Source organism: Pollicipes pollicipes, unplaced genomic scaffold (assembly GCF_011947565.3).
Source record: "Pollicipes pollicipes isolate AB1234 unplaced genomic scaffold, Ppol_2.1 Scaffold_5724;HRSCAF=6776_pilon_pilon_pilon, whole genome shotgun sequence".
Taxonomy (NCBI): Eukaryota; Metazoa; Arthropoda; class Thecostraca; order Pollicipedomorpha; family Pollicipedidae; genus Pollicipes; species Pollicipes pollicipes.
Window position 1 is genome coordinate 52,725,030 of NW_023596746.1, and position 23,597 is coordinate 52,748,626.

Consider the following 23,597-nt stretch of genomic DNA (forward strand, 5'->3'; position numbering starts at 1 on the left):
ATTGTCCATCTGTTACCAGTTTTCAGCATGTGTTTTGAGTTGTGATGTTTGTTCTTCATCTCTTCTAATACTTGTAACTACAGCTTTGCATGAACAACTTCCATGGGCATATGACTCCGATAATACTGTACTGATAGCCTTATTACTCATAGAATAGCCAGGAGAATGGAGAGACAGATGCATTGATATTTCGGCTACGTGCCTTTGTCGGAATGACTATCAGTATTATCAGTCAACTGATTGGCTATGCCTCCATTCTCCTGGTTATTGTACGAGGAATACAGCTATTTAAAGGAAGTGTTACACATGTGTACGGAATTTGTATTTAAAATAGCCATCTAGAAAATCGTTTGGTGCAGTTCACAACCCCGCCCTTCATAGTATCTAAACCATTCCAGTTTATGAGCTACATGCCCGCGAAGATGTGCAGAGTGTTTTGGCTGAGACTAGTTTAACGTCACTGAGACATCCATGGCGCTATAATGACGTCATTCGAGTTCTGTCATTCCATTGGTCATGCAGCGATCAAGACCAACAACGATATAATTGCCGAGTCGCTCCTACCTGGCGTTCGCAAGCACGGTTTCCAAAAGTAACGGCCGTCAATTGGCACCAACGCCTATAATAACGTCACTTAAATCATGCCATTCCATTGGCCATGCGGCGACCACGGCCAACACAAATATAATTGTCAAGTCGTTCATGTTTGGCGTTCGTGAGCACGATTTCGAAACATAACGGTCGTTAATTGGTTCTCAATGTTGTATACGGTACGATGACGAAGTTAAACAGTGGCGTAATGTGTGGCATATTACTGGTGCGTGAAATTTTGTTACTGAGAGAAGTTTTCAGCCTTAAAGGGAATGTTTCACATTTGAAGAAATCAAAGCGGGCTATTAGAAGAGATGAAACAAGCTCAGCTTATAACTATTCACATACTTTCATGCTCAAAAGACTGCTCCAGATTACACAATTTCTCCGTTAATTGAATATGTGCCCCGACACGTCACTGTTTGATCACGTCATCGTCCCTTGTACAACATTGAATGAGGGCCAGTTAAAGGCCGTTCAGTCTGGAAAACGTACTCTCGAACCCTAGATGTGAACTACTTGACTATTGTATTTTTTCTGACCTTGGTCAACGCATGGGTTAGGGTATGGCAGGATCTGAATGATGTTATCATGGCGTCATGAACGCTAAGGTGACCTTAAAATGCCCTGCGAAAAACAAGTCGTATTTTCGCATTCGTGTAGCTCAGAAACTAGAGGGGCTTAGTTTTTAAGGATAGAGCTGTAATCTGCACCGAAAGGTCTTCAAGACGGTTATTTCAGCTCAAACCCCATAGCAATGCGGAGCATTCCTTTTAACAGCACACTACTGGTTACAAGTGAGCTATTGGTCTGCTGTTTGTCTCATCATATCAAATGTGGAACATTCCGTTTAATGCTGTCTTACCTTTACGCATAATGTTCCTCGCAAATGCGCTCAACAGCTAGCGTAACCTATGACTTTAATGAAACAGTTGATAAGGATTGAAAGTTGCAGGTAGCTATGTGAAGCGTGGAAAAAGTTTCTGGACATCATGTTTACAAATGTGTAATGCCATATAGATTTTGGTGCAGTGTGTAATGATACCTAACGTTTTTGGGGGCATGACTAAATGTCAGTGATGTCAATGGAGATCTGAATATGCGTAGACAAAATATTATTGCAGTTCTTACTTTCACGCAGCATCACACAAACAGCGCGGCGACGGTTGTGGGATGAAAAGGGGACAGTGGTAAGAGGGAAATGCGGATCATTGCAAAGCTACCATGTGGCATTTATTTGGTGCTTTACCGTGATATATTCAATTAAGAAAATCAACACTACGCAGGAGACTGTCTCTGATTCTGGAATGTGTGTCGTGCCATTGAGGTATTTATGACACATTCGAATGGTGTTTGTGCTTATGTACAGTGATCAACTGAGGAGACATCCCATGGCTTGAAAATCCAACATTTCATCTCTGTCGTTGTAAAGCTATCGGTTGATGCATGCTATTTTAGGAGACACTGCCCTTGGCCTATTTATGTAGATGTAGGTACGTAAAATCTCGGTACATTCTACTGACAAATTAAATTTCATCCTCTTTCCTCTTTTTTAGGTGAAAACTACATCACAGCGCTTAAGATCTAACTTGGTATCAAAGAAATTATATTGCCTACGTACCCTGACCAATGCTCTCTAAACAACATCAATGGTGTTAAAACAACAACATCAATGTCAAGCGATGCTGTTAAATAGGTCACACTGACATGCCGTTGTATGTACTTTTTAAGGTATTGGTATAAAAGTAGAGTGAAAAGACAAAATGTGGCAATATGCAATGCAAATGCGATAGCGCATTACCTGTGGGTTAATGGCACGTAAGCACTGAAGCGCAGTGGGCTTTTGTGGGCTGGATCGCCAGCAGGGCGGGGCGGGCTGGGCTGCCGGCTGATTTGGAGCAAACTGCGTCTCGAGCGTGGAACTTTGCACTCATGTTGAGGTGCTCTCGGTCTACCCGCAGTGCCATGGTAGCAATATAATAACAGCACGCGCTCGGGTGAGAGGGGTGTCAATTTGATCCCCTCCGAAGACTTTTACACAATCACTTCCAAACGGTGCGAATCTTGCAAAGCTGCAGGCAATTGCATATTGGATCTTTTCACACCCAAGATTAGATGTACCTTGGGAGGCTGCTGACCTAATGCATGTCAAAATCAGCAGTGGCGGTCAGCGAAGGCAGTGTCTAGGAATCGTTACATATGATGTGACAACGATGAAGTAGGCGTAGTCATACATCTCTGAAATAGGTTCTTAGGCAATTTGATAAGTGAATTTGGGATAAAAGCAAGTTCCTTTTGACCTAGGGTCGGGTATGGAGGTCAGACAATATTTGAATCAGCCTGCCTTTTTGTTGGATGGCGTGGTTTTTGGAGCTCATTTCGAATTTCTGAATAACAGTTATCACAACAGTCATCCCGGATGGGCGTATTACATGTCTGATTAGGTCACTGACCTACATGACCCAGGTCAACATTTCCACTTCATTTTCATCACATTTCATTTCATTCATTTCGTTTTTAGGAACATACCGCCCAGAGCAATACTTGACGCTTTTTCACATACAAAAATCAAAACAATATGTTATGATTTAGGTCATTATGGTCTTCTAAGGGTGGAACAAGGTTACTGACCTTGAATGATAACCACTGACTCTTTGCTTGGAACAGGTATCTAGTTCAACATGTTGCATGAGGAGGTCTGAGGGTGCTTCGGACACCAATTTGAAGTCACGACTAATGCACGACTACAAATAGAAAGAGCTCCCGTGTGTTTCCAGTATGAAGAGAAATAAAAGATTCGGTAACAGCAGGCCTTTTAGCGATAGGATTCGAAAATGACTCATTTTTTATTCCTCTGAATGAAAGAGTAGATACCGAAGGCAGTGAAAAGCTGCACGGGTGGGTTTTAATGCTAACGCAGTCGTTAATGTAGCATGAAATAATGGTTGCAGTTGAGTTTGTGTAATTATGTGATGTGTCCGAAAATGGATACACACTTGAAGTATCATATATGAGGTGAGATGGGCGTTGTAGTTATTCAGAAGGCGTACAAGATGAGTGCTGTCCTGCGTTTGTAATGTGGGTGCTGCTGAAACTGCGTAGTGGCATGTGTAGGTATGTTGCACCTAGCGTGGAGTCTGAAAATGTTAGATAATGCACTCATACCTTTACGTCAAAAAAGTTTTGAATTTCAAAGTGCTCAGATTAGCCAAGCTGCTGTTAACGGTTTTGAAAATATTTTAGTGTGGATGCACGGGTTGATATCACAAATGTTTCTGGTAAGGCGGACCGGACTGGATTGCAGTGAAAACTATGTGAAAAGTGGATTGGCGTGTGGGTTGGATCTGGGCCAGGTAAGCTGTGCTGGACCAGATCTTGAAAGTGCCGTACGATGAATGTCATCACACGTGCTCTTACACGACACCACCGCAGTACATAAAGTTTCGGGAAACTGCCTGTCTCATATATGAACTGGTTCACTGCGTGCACTCATTCAACGCAGCCGAGTTGACCCGCTTTTGTCCGCTATTACGAACGCACACATTTCCTAAGCGAGTTTCGTGCCTTGATTTTTCGTAGGCGATTATAATAACTCGATATTCCAGGAAGAGTTGGGGTTTCATCTTTAGTATACCGCCGACTTTCCGTGAAACCTATGTAAGTTACCACCATTACGCCACCTCATGTCGTAACATGACAACAAAAGTAAACCATCCAGACTCGACATCTGTTTTTTAACGTCAAAAATGGCATGAAAGTGAGAAATTAAACCTTCCCTTTCAATTAACAATTGAAGCATATTTCATTCATAAATTGCTTTCAACTTGATTTCTGATAGAAAATTCACAGTTAACCTCATACATGAAGGTACATTTTTAAATCAACTCGAACAATCTCACTAAAATGTTACTGAAAGTTACCACTTCAACATTTCAGTTCTCGATATCATTGAAAAGTGCATTTAAGTGACATTAGAATAGTTTGGCTCTATATTTTTGTCATTTCAAACACGATCTAGGCATATATTTGGCAATTCATGAAGCGCTTCACATTAAGCCCGTCTATCATGTGAAAAATGGCATGAATCAACATTCCATGTGTAGCATGCAATTCAATGATCAATGCTAATCATTAAACTTTTGTCTCATGGGCTGAACCAATTGCGCTGTCTTCTTGCTCTTTTGGTTCATTGTATTTACGAAACATTCCAACAAGTGACTTGTTTGATCGGGTACAATGACAGTAGTAGTATGAATGCAATATGGAATTGTGGCAACGACGCGACCGCATTCGCACGGTCCAAAACATCCAGTCGTTCACACAGCCTCGTCAGAATAAATATGTTAATTAAAATTGAAAATGTCACCACATTTTACGCAACTGCAAGCAAACAATGATTACACAACAAGGCCGTCTAAATGCTCTGCCTGGTGCGATAATTATTGCGAGTGCGAGACGCGGTGATGGTCGGCGGCAGGCGACTCCGGGATGAGGCCGCGTGATGCGAAAAACTCGGCGTACCACCGACAGACGAAGAGCTGGCGGATCAAGGGCGCTCGCCGCTGCTGCCCGAGTGACGCGCTGGCATACAGCGCTACGTGGGGTGAATAGGGACCGGATCGCCGCCTGAGCCCCCGAGTCCGTAAGGGCTCTGAACGCGGCGAGGCCGTCACGGTGGCGACAAGTTCACTAACACCGCGCCCGCTCAGCGCTTGGAACAGTCGCCGCCGATGAATTCCGCCGGCGAACATCGGTGACGACCATGGTCCCAAAGTTGAGCATCCCTTGCACTCTGTTTAGGTAACACACTACAGCCCTATCCCAGACTGAGAGGCAGTACAGAAGATGATGGAAACATGGTACGAACATAACGAACCTTTACGAACCTTGGATGTAAGGTGGTGACGAATTCATAAAGCAAGAAAGTGATAGAGCTGCTCTTTTTGACAACATGGGATATGTGAATCACCCAGGAGAAGGTACTTTCAATAGTAACCCTGGGGGTCTTCACGAATAGCGGGGTTTAATTTGTGTCCGGCAGTGTTGGTGTGAAAATATGAGATTGTCCTTCAGGAATTGTGGAGTACCAAGAAGAAGAGTCGTTTTGACCAGCTGGTGGTGGAAGAATTGTTTTGGTAACCGCTAGCTCCTCAGGTGTCCACCATGAGGTCCTCATTCGTTACAAGCTTGCAATTCAGCTTTGGATCGTTGGAATATTGCCCACATATTTGTTTCGCGCTGGTTCCCTCAGTCTCTCTCTTTCAGCGGTCTACACAGGCTGTTTCAATGCGTTCGATGACGTGTAAAAGGTTACCAAAGACCGTTGCAGGCTACATGGTCTGTCGAAATGGGTGAAGTGTAGTCCCAGTTATATCTACTGACCGTTTGGACTAAACTAAAATATCAAAAGCTTAGGTACTTTAGAGGCGCAAAAACCGACATGACTGACGTGGCTCAGCACAATCAGCGCTTGGAGACAGGGGTGTAACCTCCTTCCCAGTTGGGGAGGGTGCTCCATCCGTTCTCCTCCTCCCCCCACGGTGCACGACGGACTTATGCTACAAAGGCGCAGTTGTTTCGGTTGAGCATATTCATAGGACCAATGAATACAACGCACCATGAAATAGGGGCAAACCCTGCCAAAAAGGTTTCTGTAAAAGGAGGGACAAATTCTACACCCTCTCAACCACGTTATTTTCTAAGCCAGATACGCCACCCAAAATGCTGCCCGTCCTTTTCCCGTTACCCATGACGTCAAATAACCTTTATTCGACCATCACCACCTTCTATTTCAAATTTTGGACCTTCTGTTTCCTTCCGCTCTCCTTACTTCTCCGTACCTCTTGTCCTGATCTGGGGACCCCGGTTGGGGCCTCCCTGTCCGTAAACTCCCCGCCTGACTTGATTCGGTTCTTCCGCCTGGCCGTCAGGAGGCCGGATATTTGCTGTTAACCTACTTGGTGCTGGAGACGTGTTCCTCAGAAGGGTGGAACACTGCCATCGTCTCCGGGTGCAGTTGTACAAGGGATGGAGGCAACGGCGCCCATGCTGCCTGTCTATTAGAAACATGTGACGTGGGCGAGTCGTCGGCACTGCACCGCTGTGCCCCTGCGCGACAAGCACACTGCACTGTCTCTCCCTAATGGACCGCTGTTCCTGAAACCAGACCCATTCAGAAAGGCTTACCGCAAACTCGTGTATTTCTGGTCGTCGTTGATAGACGCAGTCGTTACCGGCACGCACTTGAAGGTGCTAGCACCCTCCAGAAAATATCTCAATAGTCTCGCTCTTGAAACAGCTGGGTACCAAATGGCTGACAGCTGAGGAGAGTGCTGGTTGCTACATCCTTCAAAGCGAAAGCGCTATGAACAACGCTCATGGTTTAATCAAGCAATAATCATAAACCACTTTACAACAAAAGGTATACTCGGTTTTGTCAACCGTTTATTCAAACGTCGAATGTTCTTCCGACGTTTCACAAAATGCCCAAAAGTCGTACGTTGGTCAGGTAGATTGCGTTAAGATAATGCCAATGGCAAACGCTCACAAACTGTTGGCATGCGCAGAAATGCCTAAAATTTGCAACCAAGCAATGCAATTTTGGTGGTTTTGGGAGGTAACCTAAAACGCCGGCGTTATACGAGTGCCTAATTTTTGCATGACGTGCTGAACAACACCGAACTCCTGTGAGATATGTACCTTAAACGTCACGAACCAATGCTGAGGGCACTGTCATCAGGCAGGCAACTGAACAAAGGCTATATGGCAGGACAACGTAGCCTCAGGTACTAGAGCGACGTGGAGTTTGACCCAGAATATCTCCCGTCGCTGTATATGGTGGGATAAAATGTTCCTGGTCACCATATTACGCAATGCTGTCCAGCGCAGTCTGATGGTTGATGAACTGGGTAAATCGGCATGCATGTTTGATGTAGCACCAAACTAAGCTAAGTGCAAATTAAATATAAAGATGTTGGAATGGGGACACATTAACACCGCAACCTCGACCCCCAAAGCATGGGGAACCATAACCCCTTACCTCCCTTGTTCCACAGATCTTATACACCCACATATTTTATGCACGTCTCGAAGAAGATCGTGTGCTATCTCAACGTCGTGGGTGACCTGGAAGTGACTCAAGATAATCAGAATTTACAATCAGATGGTAACGGCTGTTGTGTGTTGATTGAACTATATGACGTGAATATTGTGCCACCACCGCGGTTAAAACTCGGGACGTTTCCGGATTATGAAACTGGAGAAGCATGGTTCACACTGCTGGGCGGACAAATGAACCGGCGGCGATCTTGCTCTAATGCTGTCAATAGTCAAGGATGAGTACATCATTCAACCACTTTAACCAACATGTTATTCATATAACGACGTCTACACGTGCAACCAGCAGCAGACTAATGCTTTAATGCGTGTTCAAGTTTTCTGATCTCACTCGACAACAGCCTACTCGTCCAATAGGTGCGCTCGAACGGGAACTATTACGGGGATGTAGCACAGGAGTGATGTAATATTGCATGACGTCCAATCAGTGGATACACGCAAAGAACATTCTTCAAGGCGCGCGATTGCTGAGTTAAGCCAACCAGACAACCCATTAAAAGCAATTAAACCAACGAACCAGCCGACAGTCATTGGCATCTTCTGAAGACTTTATTTCACTAAATCAGAATCGCTCCTCGAATTAATGGCGCTTTTTCCTGTCGTCCACGGCGTCACACGGCTTCTGTTCGACTATCATCATGACCCGTTCCAATATTCTCAACTCTATGTCTTTTTTCGTGCTCTTTCTCCTTCGCTTCTCTTGTCTTGATTTTGGGACCCCTGGACTCGTGCCTCCCCGTCCGTTAACTCCCGGCCTGACTTGGATCGGCTCCTCTGTCTGACCGTCAGGAGGCCGGGTACCTGCCGCTGACAAATCTGGTGCTGGAGACCCGTCCCTGCGAGCGACGGAACACGACCGTGTGTCGACATTGCGAAGCGGTTAGACGGGGCGGCGTCTTCGCTGACGGTGATCTCCTCGCACTTGCAAGCACTCCTGGCGCGTTGCCGTCTGTGGCCCAGTCCGCAGTACGGCGCGCCTGAAGCCGTGGCCGTGGCCGTACGCTCCTTTTTCCCGGAGACGTTCCTCTTCCTGCTGGAGGGTCTGGGGTGAGTGAAATACATGTGATACAGACAGCAGCCGTCTCCCGGACACACAAGTAGCTGGAAAATTCAAAACGTCGTGGAATCCGACTTCAGGAGTATGCGGGTTTAGAAAAGATGCCATCCCACCAGTCGGGCTCTCAGGGTTTAGCCTGACACTACCTTGTCATGCAGTGTCAGGCGATGGAATATGCAAAATTGTTTGGGAGCCTTGGGTAAATGTGCCGGTGATGGAGTGATGACTGGCATTCAGAGTTTGTCAGGGATAATGTTCAACTTTTTATGGGGCCTGATTCATTGTATCTGTCGCATGGCCAGGACCGCACCAGGGAAGTGATGTGAGAAATCGCAATAATAGTGGTGTGAGAATCACCTCTCACCGACTAGCAGGGCCGTTTCAAGACAGGATGGCTTCGTTAGGTGTACCATGTCGGATGCAACAGTCCAGTGGCAGACTTGATCCCTAGACCGTCACACCCAGAGGCGAGCACCCCGACTACTTCATCATCACTGCAGGGGATTTTCCACAGTAGATGGACCGACAATGTTTGGATGCTGCTGGCGACTTTTGAGCACACAGGTCAACTCCATCCCAATTATTCAGGGCATCTATTTTGACAAGTGATACGTTGTGAACAAATACCTTGCATTTCGTTTTGGTTTGCATGCCATCTACCTGTGGAATGTTTCCATTTTTGGCTGACTGCTACATTTTGAGCCAATTTTATCCAAGCCAGAATGTCAGTTCAGTACACTTCATTCGATGATATCTTTGGAAAATGCCGACAATAGATCAACAGTGTTCCTTAACATCTGTCGCTGGCAGTCATTCATCGGACCGACAGAGTGTATGCTTTTAATAGCGCGCGCATGCGATGATGATGCGGATGCGCCTGGCCGGTAACGCCGCGCATTCTCGACCGGTAGGGCCGACGGAGAGGCGGATCTCACGCAGAAGATGCCCGACACCATCACACGCTGGGTTGGCTCCGCCTTCTGCAGCAACTTGAAGGTCACAATGTGGTCGCTGCGTCCTGTAACATAAGTGACGATGAGCCAGTCTGTTCATAGGATTTCCGATCCAGTAACGAGTGAAATGCTTTGAGTCAGAAGTGTTGTTTTCAAAGGTTGTAAGAAACATGGAGTATGGGACTGAAACGACGTTATGAAGGATAGGTGAGAAGTGTCATTATCAAAAAGAAGATATTTCATATCGTGTATGCATTTCGCGTGAGTATTACAAGCTTTCCCAAGATGGATGTGATGTGAGCAACATGGCTGTTGTGTTCAACGATAGTCATCTTGTGCCGCTCAGATAACAGCCAATTCCCAGTCATTCCCCAGCTAATTGTTATCGAATTCTCAGTTCGTCATCAGTCAATGTCCAGCCGGTATCTGTTCCCAGCACGTCCCCGATCCATTATTCATTTGGTACTCAGACTCTACTAATTTGGGTTGCGGTTGAGGGTTACCAGGCACCTGGCAACCCTCAACTAGCCACTGGTCAGTGCGCTAACCATTACCATCCTGTTTCCATGCACTCAGTAGCCAATGTCCAACTCGTTGGAATTGCATGCAGTTCCGTCACCACCAGCTGATCCCCACTCAGTTGCTCGCCAGTCACCAGCCAGGCGACGAGTGTGTACCGAAGGGCGTGGACGCACCGGCCAGTCAACACGTGCCAATACAATGCTGACGCCAGTCAACACGTGACAATACAATGCTGACGCCAGTCAACACGTGCCAATACAATACTGACGCCAGTCAACCGCCAGCCTGATCCGCACCTGTCCGCAGCGCTGAGACTGTCGGACGTGGTCCAGTTTCAAGCGTATCGCTGAAGCCGGCTGCTAACTGGAGCTCCGGGTCCACAGAGCGGGTTCGGACTCTCGGAGACGGCATCCATCACCACCTTCAAGCCGTTCTTTGCTGAGATCAACGTGCCGTTCTCGGTCAAGCGAGGCGAACTGCTACGGCTCAAGGTCTCCGTGTTCAACTTCCTGCCGACCGATCTGTCCGTAAGTCACCCATTCGAATACAGACATGTCGGTAAGTTACCCATTCAAATACAGACTTGTCGGCAGGTCACCCATTCGAATACAGACGTGTCGGTAACTCACTCATACGAATACAGACGTGTCGGCAAGTCACTCACTCATTCGAATACAGACGTGTCGGTTAGTCACCCATTCGAATACAGACGTGTCGGTAAGCCCTCCATTTGAATACAGACGTGTCGGCAGGTCACCCATTCGAATACAGACGTGTCGGTAACTCACTCATACGAATACAGACGCGTCGGCAAGTCACCCATTCAAACACAGACGTGTCGGTAAGCCACCCATTCGAATTCAGAAGTGTCGGCGGGTCGCTCATTCGAATACAGATATGTTGGCGTGTGACCCGCGCGAATGCGGATTTGTCGACAAGTCCCTCACATCAATAGATATGTATCGATGAGTGGCTCTTACGAACACAGATGTGTCAGCGAGCCGACTACGTAGCGATCCATTATTTAGCGAGTCAAGTTTAGTGATTTGACCATTCATCTCTAGACGAATGTGGACACGGAGGGTTACTCCGTTAGTCGGTTGCGTCACGGAACCACTCCTTCGAGTAACGGAACAGTGAATTTGTTAAAAAGCAACACAAATGAACGGAACCAGTAACTTGAGTTATGTAGTCCCTTTTTCCGCTACAAGTTAGCTCGTTACTCCGTTGTTTCTGTGCTTTGTAGCTTTTCACTTTGCCTTCGTGCGGTACAACGCAGGTTTTCAACGTGGACCAAGTAGACCATGTAGCACGTCAGTGGAGTCATATTTCCAAAGGACAAAGGTGTCTTTCCAGCTGTGCATACCAGTCTGGAATGTTTCACGTTAAAACAATGCAAATTCTTGGATTTTCACAACCAAATTTTCAAAGCTTCTTAACTGGGCACGTTGCAAAGTGTTAGTGACCCCAAAAGCTGTTGTATAATTCTGGACGTTACCAGGAATCTTTCGGGCCATATTTGAGCTATTTTGAGTTGGCTCATTTCATCCTTACATATGACTCCCTTCTTCGAAAGGAGCCATTGTGGTAAACGCCATAGAGGAGAAAACAAAGCTATGAAATAATGTTTCGTTGAATTCGCGGGATAATAGCTTCATGTTCGCTTATATTTTTGCCTAAACAGAATGCTTCAAGCCTCAGCAACGTTTATTACACAATCTCCTTGTCAAATATGTACCGTGTACACCGTCCGCGTCTCGTTAAAGCCTGTTACCCGACCGCCTGCATCCTGTCCCGAACTCCGGTCGTCAGCGCTATGGCCCGAGCTCTGACCAAGCGCCCCGCGTGTGCAGGTGCTGGTCGAGCTGGCGCCCTCTAAGGACTTCAGCGTGGACGGCGGTGCGCCACGCTCCCACGCGATCTGCGTGCGGGCGGACCGGCCGTCGGTGGTGGAGTTTCCGCTGCAGTTCAGCAGCCTGGGTGATGTGGACATCACGGCCACGGTGCGAGCGGACGGCAACGCCTGCGGCAAGCCCAACACCGTGCAGGCCAGGTGAACTGCTCCCCGGTGCACGTCTGCCAGGCGGAACAGGTCACGCCATGAAACAGCTGCTTCAGAGTAGAGGAACTGCGGGCGGACAGGCACTCACCCAATGTTAGCTAACCTGAAACACGTGCCCCAACATGACATCATGTACGCCAATGGGAAGCTTCATCATCAAGTGTCACATACGAGAGGGAGGTTAGGTATCGTTCGTCTGTAGAATGCTACTAGTTGCTACAGGCCCGGCAATTGTATGCTTTGTCAGTGAAACTTCCGATCTAAAACAAACGCTGCATACCGACTTGCTTTCCAATCGAGGCAAGGTGTCATGGTCTCACCTTGTCAATGTCATGGTATGTAGGCGTGCGGATGGTCGGGAAGTCCAGGGCGGTTAGGACACTCCGTGTTTTTGCAGTGACGCGCTGCGCCGCAGCTTGCTGGTGAAGCCTGAGGGCTTCCCGCAGGAGGAGGTGTCCACTGCCTTCGTTTGCCAGCCAGAGGGTACCCCAGCCGCCACAGTGGTGACGTTCCCGTTGCAGCTGCTTCCCACGCTGGTGCCCGACTCGCAGCGCGCCTGGATCTCCGTCGTTGGCGACCTGCTCGCGCCGTCCTCCGCGGTGAGTGTTACCGGAACGTTCGGGCGCGGTCGTTGGCCGCACAAGTGGCGCATGAGGGAAGGTTCTGCCATCCCTTTCATTCAACTGGTTTTTTGTTGATGTTATTTTGGGAAGGGAATTTATCACGTCACAGTATTCTGTATCAATACTTTGGTATATTTCATTTGCGTGGTATCCAGAGTGACACTATATATGTATATATATATATATATGTATATACATATTGGCTGTTGGCCAATTCTCATGAGCCATATTGTGATTCCCTGTTAACATTGGCAAACCTGTGTAGATGACATGAAACATGAGCTTTTGTAGACTGATGACTCTTCACTTATATTCCAAACAAGGATATTTAACAACGCTTATTTATCAGAACAGCTTCCCAGGTTCGCGACACCTTGTTTTTATAGAGAATGTTTGGTGGAACCCTTCACAACGGAGAATGCCCCCATCAAAATGCTAAGATATTTTATGCGCCGTAAGTTTAAGAAAAACGCGTATCCGAACGGTTTGCGCGCACGTTTACTTTGCATAAAAAGTGTCCTTCGCCCATCCTTTGCTGAGGAAATGTAGGTCCAGTTGCTATTTTCTGTAGCGGTTTTCCATTTAGAGAACGCAAACGATGTCAAGTATATTGTCTTGTGTTCGTGGTCTGTGCCCAGTTTGTGTCCACCCCATAAATCCACCATCTAATTTTGTGGGCACTTTAAACACAAATACAAAGATGAACTTTTTATGCAGAATTTGGAACGCTTGGTGCGAGTCCCCACTGGATGCGGAGAGCAGAACATGATCGGCTTTGTTCCCAACATCTTCGTCCGGCGATACCTTGAGGAAGTCAAGCTGATCACAGATGCTCTTCGGATAAGAACTACGAATAACATGAGGACCGGTAAGCTGGTGAACAGCCAGAGCTGCGTCTGTCGATCATCATGCTGACGATGAGCGGGCAGATCTCATGTAATGCTGTGTTTGTGTGGAATGTACCACTATACTGGACGGATTCCTCCGATTGGTACCAAGTTTGCATGTTTAGGCTTATTCGCTTATAAGCTTTCCTGATCCCGATTCGGATGCAGCCTTTAAAGACGCACTTTGCCTTCGTCCCGTCGGAAGTGGTCTGTTCTCTTGTCACAAGTGGTCTGCCATTCGTGTGTACTTTCCAACATTGATGGCACGATCAGGTTGGTTAATCCCGTGGTAAGACCAGCGTCAGCTATCGAGCATCGGTTAGCTGTGAGCTGCATCTCCAGCCTTGTCTGCCTCACTGCCCTACCGCCGTGACGCTTAGCGATGTTGACGCGCCACCAACGGTCCAACCGAGCCGCTCCTGGCGATGTTGGCACGCCACCAACGGTCCAACCGAGCCGCTCTTAGCGGTGTTGGCACGCCACCAGCGGTCCAACCGAGCCGCTCTTAGCGATTTTGGCACGCCACCAGCGGTCCAACCGGGCCGCTCCTGCCCTCAGGCTATCAGCGCGAACTGCGCTTCCGGCGCCGTGAGGGCTCCTATTCCGCTTTCCCGGAGCGGACGCCGAAGATCCGCAACGGCTCGCTCTGGCTGACGGCGTACGTGGTGCGCTCGTACGCGGCCGCTAGCCGCTACATTGCCATCGATGCTAAAGACCTGGACATCAGCACGCGCTGGATCGCCGGCCGCCAGGAGGCGACCGGCGAATTCAGCCCGCACGGCGCGCTCTTCCACCGTGAGATGCGGGGCGGCGTCGGCAGAGGCGGCAACGAGGCGCTCACGGCGTACGTGGTGCTGGCACTGATGGAGGCCGGCGGCCAGCAGGCGGTCGTCAAGCGCGGCCTCGACTTCCTCGCCAAGACGTCCGACTTCAGCACGCTGTATGCCGAGGTGCTGGTGGCGCACGCGCTCGTGCAGAGTGGCAGGACGGAGGGCGCGACGCGCCTGGCCGCCCTGCTGAAGAAGGGCGTGCGCCGTGGCGGCCAACTGCACTGGGAGGGCGACCGGTCAAGCGTGCACGGTGGCAGTCGCGCCGTCGACGTGGAGATGACGTCATACATGGTGCTCTCGCTGCTGAAGGTCGGCGGCCGGGCCAACCTGGGTGAGGCAGCGCTCGCCATCAAGTGGGTGAATACACAGCGCAACAGCGTCGGCGGCTTCGTGTCCACGCAGGACACTGTGGTGGCGTTGGCGGCGCTAACTGAGTTCGCCGTTGCCACGTACTCACCCAAGATGTCGGTGGACGTGACGGCGTCCGCGCAGGGCGGCTTCTCGGAGCGAATCAGCGTCACCGCCGGCACGCGCCTTCTCACGCAGCAGCGAAGGATCCCGGACCCCCTGAAGCTGCCCAACTCGGTCAAGTTCGAGGTGGCCGGCGAGGGGTGCGCCGTCGTGCAGGTTAGCTGACCGGGCGGCGCTGGTGGAACCGCTGAGAGAAAATCGAGCACATATCTCCACGGTCATTCCGATTGCGGTACACACAAGATTCTAGGCCTTCAATCTAGGTGTAATAATCAATCCAGGTATTATTTTCATATGATCTCGGTCTTCATCCCCGGCTGAACCCAACTGTCAGAACCGGAAGAGCGTCTATCTAGCCTAAAGGGTCAACTCGTTGTCCCTTCGAAAACTGATGATTTAATGGCCACTTTGTCGCTCTTTGTCGCGCTTTGTCTCGCTCGTGTCTTTCGTGATCTCTACTTTTATTCCTTTGCAAGAAGTCGTATCGCATGAGCGTCCGAAGATGACCCTACACCCATACACAATGGGGATCAATAGCAGACTTGTCTTCCCCATTTCCTAGTCGTTGTTCCGGTACAACACCAAGACTGCTTTCCCTGATCCAAGCTTCAATCTGAAGGCTAACATCATCAAAAAGAGCAGCACGTGTTCCACATTCACCTTGAGTAAGTCGTTTGGGGTGGTGCTTGACTGACGATGGGACTCTGCATATGGCCACCTTTTCATTGGGCTTCATCTTCGAGGATGAGCCAAAAGTGATATCCTTGACATGACAGATGTTTATGAAATCTAGAAGACTTCATTGTGACTCGCTGCAGATTTCAAAGTGTTAACAATTTTACAGATGTCTTAAACCATACTGAAGCGTGTGCAAAGCATTCACACCGTAAAATTTTGCTTGGAAGTAAACTGTCTAACAATGTTTTTGACACAATGTCAGTGAGGAGGCAAAAGATTCAATATATCTGAGATTTTGGGACAGTATATATTCTCGTCAAGTCTGCAATCATCGTTATGAAGTGCATGCTGCACAGCTCTGCAATCCTTTCTCACGGAACTTACTGTTTCAATATTTAGAGCTGAAGGTAATGACTTCATGGTATTATACAGGTATCTGCGCAAGTTTCAAGAAACCCAATGCTGAGAGCAACATGGCAATTATTGAGATAGAAATGATATCCGGGTTTGTGACGGTGGACAAATCTCTGAGAGATCTGGAGAAAGAAGGAGGTAAGTCTGTGCATGGTATTCCTTGCATATAAATTGGCTATTGATATGTACTCAAGTCTTAGATACCATTTCAATCTAGCATGAACAGAAACACGAAAAATAGCGTATTTGTTCAAATTAAGCCCCATGCCTTATGCTGCGTGGTGGCTGTGTGATTACAGCAATCCTTATTATCATTCTCGTGAGCAGTGACTCTGCTACACGAGCAGTTTCAACAATGGGGGTGATCCTCGTCCCCCCCCTCCCCCCCCTCCGGCGCCTCTCCCAGCCACATACCAGGAAATTGGTGGGCTCTGTAGAATCTTAACAGGGCAATGTGGAATTCTAACAGCGCCGTGCAAAATAACACGTGCCAGCCAGTGCTAGTGTACACGTCCTCGTCGGAGGAGCCCCGATGCACCGGCAAAGCCCAACTGTCATATGACGAGGCTTGAAACTGTGCTTACAGCTACACGCCGTTTTCAATGTGGCTTTTATTCAAGTGATCTTCCGAGCGTTGTAGAACAGCGTAACACAAACATCATCGTGGCAATTGAACGAGTAAATAGCGATTTTAACCACAGATAAGATGGTCGCAATAGCCTTATTCCTCGTACAAAAACGAGTAGAATGGAGCGAAGATGAGTTGATATTCCGGCAAAATGCCTTTTTCAAAAAAAGTGGCAGAAGTAAGCTCAAAACTGCCTGCCAATGATCCTGCTCGATTTTCAGTTTATCTTAAACAGCGAGCCCCGGTTTTTACAGAACAGAAGAAAGTAGTTTATAGGTATACAGAAGAAAATAGTTTATAGGTATAAATGATGTCTGATGCGTGATACGCCATGCCTGTTTTATTGAAATCGCTTGCATGAAAACGTGATGCGTGATTGATTATACCTGTTCACTTGAGCTCGTTTGTAAATTTGAATGAAGCGTGATACGTGATGCCTGTTTTGTTGAATTCGTTTACACGTGCATGCATTTTTCTCGTAATCTAATTTTTAGTTAGAAATGAGTTTTTTTACAATTCAGTCACTCGTCAGAGTCATATATTTCGCTCGTGACAGGCACTTTACTCCATCATTGTCTAACAGCCTGCCAGATTTGCATCGGTGTTGTGCTCACCAGCCATGTCTGGGAACTGAAATACGGGACATTTAAAGGGCCTGTGGGATTTCTCAGATCACCAGCGTCCGACTGACGCGCTGTTCGCATGTCCACTGCTGTAACCATCCAAACACGGAGCGGTACCCTGGTGATGCGATGGGACTCGCGCCTGAACCTGCAGACTTCGGTGGTGCGCTCATCCCGCCTTGGTCGTTGTGTTGCAGTGATCCAGCGGTGGGAGTTCAAGGAAGGCAAGGCCAGCCTCTACTTCGACGAGTTCACCACCACCCAGGTGTGCTTCAGTGTGCGTTTCACACAGGCCGCGACCGTGGAAAAACTGAAGCCCGCTGTCGTTCGAATCTACGACTACTACGCCGTGGAGGACAGATTCGAAGTGGTGCGTTTTTCCCAACCTCGTCAAGTGCTTGACGTCGAGCTGACCTCTTGTGTCCGCTAACAATGGACGCCAAGCAACTGCACGGCTGCGCTTGCTTGACACTTTGCAACGCTCGTTACATTGGAAGCTGCCAGACTTGAAAAGTAACCCACCGCATTTGATTAGCATCGTTCCTGTGTTGCAATAATGATCAGGTTCCATGTTGTGACAGTCATCTGTGAGATTGCGATGCCCATGGCATTGGACATGATAAACTCATAATTTTGTATTGATCCACCGCAGTACTGACGGACTTATCTGTCTCAATTTCAGGAGTACGGACCACCTTGCAAGACATAAGATTACCCTTCACTGAAGCGCGTACGACGTGTTTTGATTCAAGAGGTGTTTGAAATGTTTGGTTATCTCATGTAGCTGGGACATAGTTTTTGAGAGGAAACCTTTCCCCTAACTCGTGATATATTAAAAGCTTAATTTCGGGATAATTTTTGCCCCTTCTGGAGCTTTATTCAATTATTATGAAGATGAAATTTAAAACTTGTTAAGAAAACGTTAAGTATCCCACACAATTTAACATACATTTTGACCAAACCCTCATATCGCAAAACATACCCTCAAACTCTCTGAGACACCGGCAGTAAACAAGGCGATCCGCCAGCAACTCCGGCAGACAGCTATACCAATCATGGCCGCATCACCTCCGATAAGTGCGTTATATACCACTTCGCAACGTCGTAGAACTATTATTTTTTTCGCAAACGGGCTAATAACTTTAAATGCGAAGCTATCTGTAGCACATACACATGTTCGTAATACATTTTTATATCCACATTTGTGTGTACCTCCTGTACATCGCGATAACAGATCGTAACAAAACACAGGTGGGTGACCTAGCAAGCGTTAGTCGACAGTTGTCTCCGTCGGCCTTTACGTGATGATGCCGCCTCAACCCTAGCCGTAAGATTTTTAGGGGTATGTAGGTGCGGAGCATGCACCGAGCTCTACATTCGGAAGTACCTGGTGGTCGGACCGAAATTCAGGTTTAAAACAACGCAAAAGAAAAATAGGTTAATAATGCACATGCCGATTCCGAAAGGCCTGTGCTGGAAAGCCAATGACAAGCTCAAAGACCCGAAGAGGCAACCACCAGAGAGCCGTGAGCGATCGAGATGTAAGGCAGCCGGACCAGTTGGACACGTTTTAGGGCCAGATTTGTCACTTATCGTGTGGCAAGAGAAAAATGATTAGCCTTGGGGTAAAAACGAGAAAAAAAGGTAGTCTTCACTTCTAGGACGGCCAGTGGCCAAGTTTTCAGGTGAATATTGTTTTGCACATAACGGGCATAACTTTACATTTTTAAAGTGCAAGGATTAGGGGAGAAAAAGGGGTCATGCACGGATGATATTTCGCCGCACTGGTAGCGTTGGCGGGTACAGGGTTGGACCTCATCATCACGAAGCTGTTCATAGTGTGCCGTGCTACTTATGGCGGTGGCCGTATTCCACTTTATGCATGAACGCTTCAACCTGTTTTGTTGTGAGGTCCAACTTGTTTAGGCACAGCATGGCTGTGCAAGTGTTGCTATTACGATAGACTTTTCCGAAAACAGCTGTGATCTAGTATATGGAAGCGCAAAATTTTAAACCTGAGAAATTGTACCGCATTGAGTGCGGGTTCCGGGCTTTTAGCGGGAAGTTATTTAAAAGTATCTCCGATTGTAGGCAGATCGTCCTTTTTACTGTCGTTGTCTCACACAAATATTGTTAAAGTACGTCGGTGTGAAAATTATCCCGAAAGCTACATTTTAATAAAGAATAGATGGTTGACAGATCGTCGCAGTGCTTGCTTGATTATAACAGATGATTGTATTGCCTGCTTTTTTTTGTTATATTAGATATAAGGCAAAAACCGGGTGGGGTTGGTTCGAGAATGTGAAGACCTCGGTTGCAAGCTTAAGATAGGGTTTGGAAGTAGACATGTCGTGCAAGTATATTTAGTTCTTGTACGACATTCAATCAAACCTTCGTCCGGGATGCACGCTGTCGATGGCTTAAACCTGGGGTAAAGCGTTGTGCTTGGCAAATATATTCATGCAGTGACTTGCCGTGCGTTTGACGAATTGCTATTGACAGTGGCAGATCTAGAATTTAGTCAGTTAAAGGGCCAAGCTTCACTGTGATACCCACTGCAACTTGGCTCAACCCCCCCCCCCCCCTATACCAAATTTTCTTATTTTCGGTCACTTAGCCACCAAAAAGAGGTAATGGCTTTGTACTTACCGACTCTTTAAATAGTGTTCTCAAAATGGCAACAAAGTTTTTAGGCATTTGGGGCAGGAACGAAAAGTTTATGAAAGCAACTAAAAAAGGGCAGCATTACATGACTGCCGAGGTTTTTACTGAAATGCCGGTTGACACCAAATCCATGCGCCCTACGACATGTGCAGTAAAGCAGTACGTGCGCAATGCCACATGGAAAACGGAACTCTGTGACCAAGAGAAATAAGGATTTCCACCGAACTGCACCCAGATCAGATAGAAAGATGAGTTCAAATTATTGTTCCGTCATCTCAAAGGAACCCTCGAAGGCCTTCTACGCTGGAGAAATAAGTGTCCTAATTTACAACAGTTTCCAACTACCGCGTCAAATGCACCTGTGACAATCAAATACGTCTTGAAAACAAAAACAAAAACGTCAGTTCCTTCGCATAAAGAAGACACAATAATTATGCAGGATCTCACATGGATGATCATTTGCATGGCAGCCGTTGGCAAAGCCAATGAGCCTCACCTCCTCCACCAGCATGACCACACCATACGACCATAGCCCCGTGGCAAGCAAGCGCATCACCTTCATAAAGCACATACACCCAAGGAACAAAACATTCCACGGAATAAGCCCTATCTAGGCCGAGGACATCAAAAGGAATATGAATTACCATGCGCCTCCATCTTGGCACGGGACAGAGCTTGGTCCTTTCCCAACTGCATTCTTTTGGGAGCCCGGCACGCGTCTGCAAGTCTCTGAGACTGAAGTCCTGTTCCCGGCCCCGGGCATGTTCGCGGTGCACGGATGTTTCACCTCATGGGTCCGTTGGTCCTCGTCCCCAGTAACTCAATGGGGCAGGTTAGGTCGTTTGCCGCCCCATCCACGTAAGTAGGCACAAGAACAGGACTCCATCAATAAATCGCGGAGTACCCCACCAGCCGTTAAAAGAAAATGTTCCATATTTCCCTGGAATTTGGAACTGAAATAGCGATCTTGAGGACCTTTTGATGCAGTTCATAGCCATGCCCTTTTTGAGACCCAAAACGCTCTGGTTCCTGAGTTACACGCCCGCCAAAAGTGCGAAAATGTTTATTGGGACCCTATTTCAAAGTCACCTTGTCATTAATGACGTCATAGAAACGTTATGTGATCGCGGTCATACTACAGACTGCTTTCAGCTTATGGTCAAAACAGCATGGCCGCTGATACATTCGTAGAAGCGATGATGCGGCGCGCATGATATAATGCGGGGAAGATGATTGGCTGTTAGCAACATTTCGCTGCTGAATGCGTGTCGCGAACGTCGGCGTGAACACTTTCGGGTTGTGCGACACTCGTCGTGAACGGGGCTACGGCACCCATTAGACGGACACTCTCCCGAAAGGTTCAAAAAACGCGACGGCAAATGTTTTTTTTCCCCTCTGGCCTTCTTATTCTTCTACCGACGTATTTGTTACAGACAGCTCGGTTGATGACTTGTGTGCCGGAGCGCAGAACCTTGCACGGGCTTATGGGTTTGCAAGGCATTATAAACTAAGGGGAAGCATTACGGTAATTTTATATTTATATTTTACTAAATATTTAATACATATTGTACAACAAATTAAAATTTTGAACAAAAATTTGTGTTCTACAAGTACATCTGCTTGAGCCGAATTACTGTGAGGCCCCGTTGGTACTTTGTTTTGAAGGGAGGTCACGGTGGAATGCGATGCTATAACCGAAAATCTGTGCGGAAGTTACGAGAAAGCCTGCCATCTAATAGTCCCGCGAGCTGCGCAAGTGTGAGATCACACTTGTTTGACAAAAGAGTGTGAATCGAGGGGATGGAATGCGCGTGATCACTGGTGGTGTGTGCCAGTGGCTTGTATTGATCTTGATGTGATGGGTAGTGTGCGTGCGAGGTTTGTGCTTCTGAGAGAAAACATTGTTTTGGTATTATTTAAATCTACTGACTCCCAATAAAATGCGATGTATCGATACCTGCCTGCACATTTTTGTTTGTGTTTGAATATGACAAAGGAGTGCCGGCAAACCAATAGAAAAATTAGCACCTATGTTGCAAGGGCGTACAAAGGTATTGTGGTACTTTATTATGATCGTGCCAATATTTTGAACCTTTGGAGGTATTACAGCATGTAATTTATCCATTGCATGTCATTATATCAGCAATTCATCTTGGCGGCAGGGGCTGGTGCGTGCGGCTCATCAGTACACCTACTCAGTATAGGCTCACATGGTATGGCTTTGCAAAATTGTCTTTCCCTAAAAAATTCCGAAAGTTTAGAGCTGTATTATGACTGATGCATTCTACTGTCTCAACAAATTTTGTGTGCAGGCAAGCATTACTTGTGAGTCATCAATGTCATAGCCTCTACAACTTGCGTAAGATGCTGGGTGCTGAGAAAGGTGGAGAAGTATTGCTGTTGGTGTCTTGGATAGCACTTCATAATTTGCTATTATGAGCCATGTGTGCACTGGCCGCTTCATCACTGCCTTGCATTTTGCCCATCCAACCATAACTACATGCACTTGTCATATCTCCAGCGTTGTGCAAGGTAAGCATATTTGCAGTCATTTCACCACATGTAAAATTTTCCTGCTATTTTTTAGTAAAGCAGCCGGATGGCTGCAGCACGTTCCATGACTGTAGAAGTGGAAGATGTGTTTTTGTCACCTACGTTTTGTGGATTCCCAAAACAGGCGTAGCAAGTAATGTCACTTATTGGTTGTGTGCTTTGCTGAAAGTGATTTGTATATTGTATCATGTGTTTTTGGTCAGTCATATATCAGATGGGAGTTGGAAAAAGAGTGAATGTTTGAACCATCTTTTCATAATGAAATTTAGTATGAAAGCAGCTTAGATTGCGGTACAAAAACTATCTCGTTGTTTATTGTGCCTGGCCGCGTAGTACAGTACAGTACTTCGGTAATACGACAATGACGCTGTTGACCCGTGCCATTATATAATGTACCACATTAGTTGATTACTCCATGTCGAGCCCATGAGACATCAGTTGATAACTCATAAGTGACTAGTAGCGACTGAGTTAACGATGGCAAAGGACTATCAGCAGCAGGAAGGTCAGTGCACCGCAATGGTTGCATCAGGGTTAACTATTAATTGCATAAACAATCCTACGCGAGAAAGCCGTTCTTGGTACCTCAACCTTACCATCTTTACAGGAGCAACAGCAATACATTGACAATCAATTCATTACAACGTTACAAATTTACCAATTTTGGCACGACGCCGCATTTCCAGTCGCAAGCAATAAAGGAAGTAACTACTGTGCACATCACATGATATTAATATCAGGACTACAGCACTGCAGGCAAGGATGGGTCGACAATACAGGGTTGACAAAATCATCAACAGCACAGCATATCGTGCTTTGATATTAACAATCTGCCATAGAAGCTGGCGGTCGCTACGTTACGTATGTTAAGCAGTCTAACAAAGGTTTTCTTACGACCAGCACCGAGACAAAAAATTCACACACA

At 47.1% G+C, this 23,597-nt stretch overlaps 1 pseudogene; it reads left to right on the top strand.

Moving 5' to 3' along the window:
* LOC119103187 (alpha-1-inhibitor 3-like) overlaps positions 1–19,946 on the top strand; it is a 50,535-nt pseudogene extending 30,589 nt beyond the window's left edge.
* Positions 19,947–23,597: the final 3,651 nt, after the last annotated feature.